Source organism: Sitophilus oryzae, unplaced genomic scaffold (genome assembly GCF_002938485.1).
Source record: "Sitophilus oryzae breed Bouriz unplaced genomic scaffold, Soryzae_2.0 scaffold_857_pilon_pilon, whole genome shotgun sequence".
Classification (NCBI taxonomy): Eukaryota; Metazoa; Arthropoda; class Insecta; order Coleoptera; family Curculionidae; genus Sitophilus; species Sitophilus oryzae.
The window spans coordinates 2,668,954-2,675,712 of record NW_022147480.1 but is presented as its reverse complement, the minus strand read 5'-3'; positions in this window follow the sequence as shown (position 1 = coordinate 2,675,712).

Genomic DNA, 6,759 nt, shown 5'->3' with positions numbered 1-6,759 from the left:
TTAGTGGCCTCAACCTTGGGGCATCAGGGGGCTTCTTTCTTCTTCTTTCTCTGCCTGGTCCCATCCAGTGTTGGATATAGGCCTCTTCTAGGTTTTTCCATGCTTCGCGATCTCTACCCAATCTTATCCATTGTCTTCCCGCCACTGCCCTGACGTCATCGACCCATCTCTTTTTTGGTCGGCCCACACTTCTTGTTGTTCCCCTAGGTCTCCATAGGATTGCTTTTTGGGGCCATCGATCTAGATCCTGTCTTGCCACATGTCCTATCCATTGCCACTTCAGACTTGCCACTCTTTTAACGACATCTATTAATTTTGTTTTTTGACGTATGTGGGTATTCCGTATTTTTTCTCTAATGGTGACTCCCAACATGATTCTTTCCATGGCTCTTTGTGCTACTCGTAGTTGTTCTGCTGTTTTTCGGGTAATTGCCATAGTCTCTAAGCCATACGTAAGCACAGGTAGAATGCAGCTGTCGTAAGCCTTTTTCTTTAGGTTCATGGGCACCTTTTTATCCTTGAAAATATTGCTCATATTTCCAAATGCTACCCATGCCAAATGGATCCTGCGTTTGATCTCCGTATTTTGGTTTTCCTTGCCCAGCTTGATTTTATGACCTAAATATATATAATGGTCTACGTTTTCAATAATAACGTTGTCAACGGTAATGTTATGGATATTGTTGCTCATTATCTTGGTCTTCTTCAAGTTCATTTTAAGGCCAATTTTCTGGGATTGGTCATTTAGCTCATTTAGCATGGTGTTTAGTTCTTGAATGTCGGTGCTCAGCAAGACAATATCGTCTGCGAACCTCAGATGGCTAAGGTGTACCCCATCGATGTTTAGACCTCTATTTTCCCATTCTAATTTCTTGAAGACATTTTCCAGTGCCAGTGTAAATAACTTGGGAGAGATGGTATCTCCTTGTCTCACGCCCTTGCCGAGTAGTATTTTTTCTGTTTTGAGGTCATCATCTAATTTAACTTGGAAGGTTGCACTATCATAGATATTTTTAATAATGGAATAATATCTGGAATCAATTCTCGCGTCCTCCATTGCAGCTAGAAATGACCAGGTTTCGATGCTGTCAAAGGCTTTTTGGTAGTCTACAAAGGCCAAATGTAGAGGTATATTGTATTCTGTTGTTTTTTCAATGACTGTTTTAATTGTTTGTAGATGATCGATGGTACTAAAACCTTTTCGAAAGCCTGCCTGTTCTATTGGCTGATAGGAATCTAGTTTCGTAGACAGTCGGTTGTTGATAATCCTAGTGAAGAGCTTGTATAGATGCGAGAGAAGGCTTATTGGTCTATAATTCTCTATATTTGTAAAATCTCCTTTTTTGTATAATAGCACAACTTCTGCGTTTTTCCATGCGTCCGGGATTCTACCCTCCATCAGACATTTATTTAACAATACTTCCACGGCATCCACTAATGGTTTTCCGCCCATCTTCAGCATTTCAGGTGTAATACGATCTTCTCCTGGGCTTTTGCCATTTTTTATTTGTTTTGTATTGCCATTATTGCCCATTGTATTTACCCCCTTATATTACCCCTATTATTACCCCCCATCAGGGGGCACCCCATTGTATTTACCCCTTACTTCTACACGCGGGGCTCTGTAAAAATAGACCGACTATCCATAGCGACTCGTGGAAACACTATAAGATCGAATACTAAAAACACCACCGGTGAAGCTGTGGGGAAGCCCCCTAGCGACACTGGGAACATTACAAATGAAAGTTCCAAGGAACCAAATCCAAAAGAAACTACAAGAAGGGCGGCTGACACTTGCTTGGGATCATCCTCCATAAGTGGCACACAAGGTACCACCTTTTCCAGCAAGGGTCGGGAGCCTACCTCTAGACCCAAGGCAGGCTAGACGATCCTCTGAGAGTAGGTCTTAGCGGAGCAGAAGCACGGAGATACCTCCGACTGCTCCACGAAGGACTTGCTCCAGAGGAAGCAAAAGCGAAAACACTCCTCCGAAAAAAGGAGAGTAATGAAACCAAGAAACAACCTGACTCATCTCCATCAAAGGGCAAGAGAGGGAGCGAGAACCTCTCACCTCTTCTCTGGCAAGGAGAGAAAAAATCCAGGATGGAAAGCCGTCCAACACCGGGAGGCAAGAAGGGACGTATCACCAGCTTTGCCGCTATTGCTGGACAAGTGAAAATGGCAGTGCTGCCAAAGGATTTCTAAGAGGTCGGTGGTCTCTAAGATGGTCATGGTCAGGTCCTCACAATAGGAATTGACCTCAAATCCAAGGAGGCAATAGAGAAAGAGGGGCATATCCTCTATTATAGATACGAAGCAACACCAGTATCAGGTCTAATGAGAGACCAAGTTAAAGAGGTGGAGAAAATGGAGACAGATCCTCCTGCCTCGACCTCACGGGTACCTCAGCTCTTCGACTGTGAAGGACACGGAGGGCCAAACTCCAACCGTGGAAGGGTGTGTACCCTCGGAGGAAGAACATCTGTTGTCAGAGGAGGATGGGAAATACCCTGTCCCCTCTAAAACAGAGGTATGATGGGTTGTAGACTGTGTAATGACTAAAGGAAGGGGGCACAATAGATCTTTAAGGTAGCAGTGATTAACCCCCCTCTCACTCATTCTACTACATTCTACCTCTAGAATAAATTCTCCTGTCCTATCCTTTTCAAAAATCTATTTAATTGGAGACTGAAGCTTCATTGACCTACATCAACAACCTGGATGAGGTGTTCTGTTGTTTCCTCATTATCCCCACAGAATCTGCATTTGCCGCTGTTTCTTAGCTTCAATCTATTATATTAGTATGGTCTTTTAAGTGCTGAGCAAACGTTTCCCTCTTCCAATTTTTTTTGTTGACCAATATTACTGTCTGACGATGTGTTTTTGTGAATTATTAAAATTTAACTAATTCAAATTCAAATTCAAATTCAAATTTCTTTATTAGACCCCATTAAGTTTTACAGAATAATATTAGTATTAATAAATGTGTGTCTAAAGGGATCGCACCGCGATTAAAAAAACGATACAATGGCACAAACTGCCAGAGTGGTGCGACCCCAAATACAAAATAGAAATAAATTAAATTATAGAAATAAACAAAATTAAAAAAATTAAAATTATATAAAAAAAGTAAAAATATAATTTTATCAGGGATGAGCGGAGATAAGCAGAGAGGCATAATGAAACAGTGTAAAAACCGGAACAGCAACCAATGACGGGCATATCAGAAGAACAAGATCTCACAAATCAGTCGAAGAAATTATAATATTTACGAATTTAGTAAATGATTTTTAATTTGTTTTTTATAATCTGTAAAGGATTGAAATTTAAAGTTATTAGAAATATTATTCCACAAATGTGGCGCCATGAAACAAAGATTTTTGGAAGTTAGCTGTTCGGTGTTGAGGAATTTTAAAATAATGCACTTGTCTAGTCGAATGATCATGGTCAACGTAGTGAAACAATGAGAACAAATAGGGAGGCTGCTCTGTAGTTAAAATTCGATAAATGAATGTCATTAAATGAAATTGTCGTCTGTTAATCATGGATAAAATAGATAAATTTTTAAGATGTGGCGTTATATGATCTCTAAAAGGAATGTTTCGTAGCCGAATGAAACCGTAGACACGAGTTTTGAAGTATTTGGATTTTTCTAGAGAATCTAGCGTTTATGGGTGTACCATAAACAACATCGCCATAATCAAATAAAGATAAAATAAGTGTGTCACATAATTGATACTTAGTCTTTGATGGTATATATTTCTTAAGAGACGAAAAATTCTTCAACCGTATATAAGCAGCCTTTAATTTAGTAGTTATATGTGCCTGAAAAGAAAGCTTCGCATCAAAATAGACTCCAAGATTTTTAGTCTCTGTAACAATGGGTATCGTAATATTATCTATATGGATATTCATGTTACCAGCCGTATTTGTAATTTTGTTTATATCACTACCAAATACTATAACACAAGATTTACCGGCATTTAATTTCAAATTATGATCCAGAGCATATTTATTAATTTTATTAAGATCGTCGTTAAAATTTAACTGAAATTGTGCCAAATTATTAGTATCTATTCTGCAATAAATTTGAGAATCATCTGCATATTGCTGCAATTCAGAAAACTGTAATTCCTTATTCATATCAGCTACATATAACGAAAATAAAAGTGGCCCCAGAATAGATCCCTGAGGAACCCCAGAAATCATAGGAATATAACTAGATTTTTGTTTTAAACTTCCCCGTTTCATGACAACACAATGTGATCTATCTTTTAAAAAGTTTTTTATCAATTCTAAAGAGCCGTCTGAAAATCCAAAATACTGTAATTTTGCTAGAAGCAATGAATGGTCTAGAGTATCAAATGCTTTACTAAAGTCTAGTAAGCTAATACACGTCATATTTTTATTTTCTTGATTTGTTCTAATATCATTAACCAGCTTCAGTAAACTTGATTACTGATTAAAAATTAATGACATGTTTTGATTTGAAATATTAGCTTTGTTCGGGTTCTTGTTATAACCGATTCTGGACCGTCCTAGAACTCTGCAGCGCATGCGCAAATGAAATAATGTCTTCATATTTCCTTCTGCGCATACGCATCACAGTTCTAGGACGGTTCAGAATCGGTAATAAGAGAAACCCGAATTAAGCTATTAATAATTATAATTGTTTCAGCTTCATACAAAGCACGTCAAACGATAATCTCAAAATTGACATACTGATTGAGATACGCCAGCCCATAGTCAATTAAAAATAAACATCTTTACGTCTTCTCAAACACGCGCTCCACAACAATCAATTGATAATGTAAACAATATCAAATGTCAAAATATTAAGCCAGCGTAACGATTACAACCGTAGTTTATTTTGTTCTAATGTCAATTACATCTTCGCGTGACGCCGCAGTATAAATAACTTGTGATATTGCCAATATTCTGTCTCGATATTGAGACGATTGCTTCAAAAAAAATACGAGCAAATATCAAACTTGACATTTGCCCAGAAAATAAATATAGCATATTTATTGTCGAATAAAAAATCAGTAAAGTAAATCCCATTTTTTAAATATACATATACTAAAAAAAAACTTTTAAAAGGTTAATTTATCACATAACGTATATTTTTTCTTGAAAAATTTTTGGATAATTTCACTACCGAGGCTGAGATCTAAAAATTATTTTTTTTGTAAAATTCCAGTACGTAAGAATCCAAACAGAAACTAGCTTGTGAGTATCTTGTTTAGTGACAAGCAAGACTTGTCTGGTTCTTGCAGTTTTGGACTTGGTCTTTTTTTTTTTTTTTTAGAGGTGTAAAATACCTTTACTTACGGAGTGTGGGACTCAATCTCTCCTTAAGCTGTCTGGAGGACACTACCCACTAAACGTCACCCCCTTGCTCCTGCCACGTCTACCTGGACCCGCTGGACGCATCTCCTCAAGTAGCGCCGGACTGTTCCTTTTTTGTCATTAACCCCTGCTCTTCGCTGTATTTTGCCTCTAGTATATTTTGGGCCAGTTTTGAGATGGCTTCAAAGTTTTCTCTTCTTTCTGTTACCGATTTTAAGAGGGTATCTGCGGAGATGTTGCCACCAATCGTCATGCGTGCCTCACATCTTTCCTGTTCCCATCTTGGACAAGCAAACATTGTGTGTTCTGGAGTATCATTGGGTTCAGCACAGTATCGGCATTCCGCGACTTCCCTCTTTCCAATTTTACACAGGTAACTCCCAAAATTTCCGTGGCCACTCAATATTTGAGTAAGATAGAAGTTTACCTCTCCATGCTTTCTTTTAATCCACATATTTATATTTGGGATGAGCTTATATGTCCATCTTCCTTTTTGTGATACTTCCCATTCTGCCTGCCACTGCTGCACTGTGCGGTTTCTCTCCATCTCTCTGCTTGCCCTGGTTTGTACTTCACCCTTGAGAAAGAGTCGTTCTCTTTCTCTTGAGAGAAGATGCAAGGGCACCAGACCCGATATCACCAAGGCTGCCTCAGTTGAAGTAGTCCGATACGCCGAGCAGACCCTCAAAGCCATGACTCTTTGTGCACCTTCAAGTCTTTTTTTATTTACATGCATATTGGTTGCTTCGTTCCACACAGGTGATCCATACATAATAATATTCCGGCACGCATATGCTAACACTCTTCTCTTTGCTGGTGTTGGGCCCCGAACGTTTGGCAGTATTGCGGACAACGTTTTAGCAGTTCGTTGTGATTTCAGACACGCCTCCTTGATGTGCAGGCCCATCGTGAGTGCACGGTCTATGTGGAATCCAAGATAGTTGACTTGCTTTACTGGATTTATTATTATATCCTTAAAATTAAACCTTATATGGTCAACTTTTCTCTTGCGGCTCAGTAAAATCGCCTCTGTTTTTTCCACAGCTATTTCGAGTCTCTGCTCACGCATCCATCTGGCTATGATCTTTAGTGTATCATCCACAGTCTGCATTAGGTCGAGGTCGCGTTTATTTTTTTGTTTCTTTTAGTTTTTTTTGTTATTATCACAGCAAGATCATCGGCGTAACAGATCAACTCTGTCCCACCTGGACTTGGTCTTAGTCATGCACAAAAAGCAAAACCAGGACCATGACCGAGACTAGCATTTGATCTGCAAGTCCGCAAGACTTCCGCAACTTCCTTTATGAGACGCGTGACTTTGTCTTTGGTAGGGAAGCTCCTAGTACTTGTACTTTGGCTGGGTCTAAGGAGCATCTCATTGTCTTTGTTTGTTGTATTTTGTATTTTGTA